At 29.8% G+C, this 1,606-nt stretch overlaps 1 non-coding gene across 1 annotated transcript; it reads left to right on the top strand.

Moving 5' to 3' along the window:
- Positions 1 to 1,306: 1,306 nt before the first annotated feature.
- TRNAQ-CUG (transfer RNA glutamine (anticodon CUG)) lies at positions 1,307 to 1,378 on the top strand. The gene has a single exon. It is a non-coding gene; the product is annotated as a tRNA-Gln (tRNA).
- The last annotated feature ends 228 nt before the right edge of the window (positions 1,379 to 1,606 follow it).

Raw genomic sequence — 1,606 nt, 5'->3', positions numbered from 1 at the left:
GATGTTTTGAAGTATTGAAGTGAGTTAATTGTTACAAGAGGAAAATGGGTAGAATCGTAATTAGCATTTACCTCATAAGGGTTTTTTGTTTTTTTCATTATATTGTAAGTTTTGCATGGAGGCTCGATGATCTGCAAAGTAAATAAAACTAAGGGGGTGTTTCTTTTTTCCTTTATTAAACTCTGTAGTGAATGAATATATGAATAAAATGTTCTATACTTAAAGATTGTAGATAAAGATGGAAAATAAAACGCAATGGATTATGAGAAATCACAAAAAATAAGAACCAAACCTAGAAACCAACATCGAACAAAAACCTTACTTTCTTTACTTCAAAAAAATCAACGTACCTACACATACTAAAAACCGTAGAACGGATTTCACAAAAAAAAAATGTTATTTCATAAAAAAAGGATTCTGAAAAAAAAGATGGTGGTAAACGGAAGAAGGCATATCAAAATCAACATAAAAAAAAAAACGAAGATATAAACATAAATGATTTATGTCATAGTTATCCCTAAAAAAAAAGAAGTCATCAATGAATCTTAACATTCTCGATGATAGTGACAACAACTCAGATTAAGGAAAAAAAGACCTGATATTAGAGATAAAGTGGAAGGGATGATTAGCTTCGTTGCAGATTTATTGGTTATAGTTTCTTTGTGGGGGGTTTTATGTGGTTCATTTTGAAGGAACATAAATAAGTTGCTATTTTTTAAAATAAACAGTTATATTTCGCAATATAGCTATAAAATAACAATATATTTTGAAAGTACATTGTCAAATGTTGGATTATACTTGTTTAGACCCATTTTCACGCATGGTTGGCTGTATATAGTTGTTTTCCGTGTCACAAGTAAAAAATGTTTGAAGATACTTATATGCGACAAGCAAAGTCATTGAATTAATAAAACAAAAAATATTGTCTATAAAGAGGTCCTTCAACGTTATATATATTTACCTATTTTAGTGTAATTTCAACACATTTCAATAATACCAATAACCCTGTTTTTTTATAATTATTTTGTAATATCTATATAAATTTGTATTTTATTTATGTGTTCCCCGCATTTAACGCGGGTCATAATCTAGTTCATTTTCTTTGTAATATTTTTTTTGCTCATTATTAATAAATTGCATCACAACTATTTCGCCTGCTGATATTGATATCTCCGACTTAACTTATTTTTGTGAAAGTTTCGGACATAATGGCTGCATTGAAGACCTACCTAAGCTGTAAAATCAAAACTGAATTGACGTTTCTGAAAGATATAAAATGTCAAAAAGGTAACGTTATCCTCGAATTGGTCCCATGGTCTAGTGGTTAGGACATTGGACTCTGAATCCAGTAACCCGAGTTCAAATCTCGGTGGGACCTTCTTTTTTTGTGTTATCTCATATTTGTAAAGAATCTAATTTTTGTCAAATTGCATTAAAAGAAAAATAACTAAAGCTGGCAAGATTATATAGAAATTTGACCGGATATTATAATGGTACGGTAAAATTAGCGCTCGTTTATATAATAGATATTTAGTTATTTACTCATTTTTCTTAGGGGTGGCAAATCAGGCCATCATGTCGTGTTTTTGTCTGACACGACACGACA

This window comes from Lactuca serriola, chromosome 9 (assembly GCF_051521515.1).
Source record: "Lactuca serriola cultivar US96UC23 chromosome 9, Lser_US96UC23_V15, whole genome shotgun sequence".
In the NCBI taxonomy this organism is placed as follows: domain Eukaryota; kingdom Viridiplantae; phylum Streptophyta; class Magnoliopsida; order Asterales; family Asteraceae; genus Lactuca; species Lactuca serriola.
This window is presented reverse-complemented; position numbering and strand designations above follow the sequence as displayed.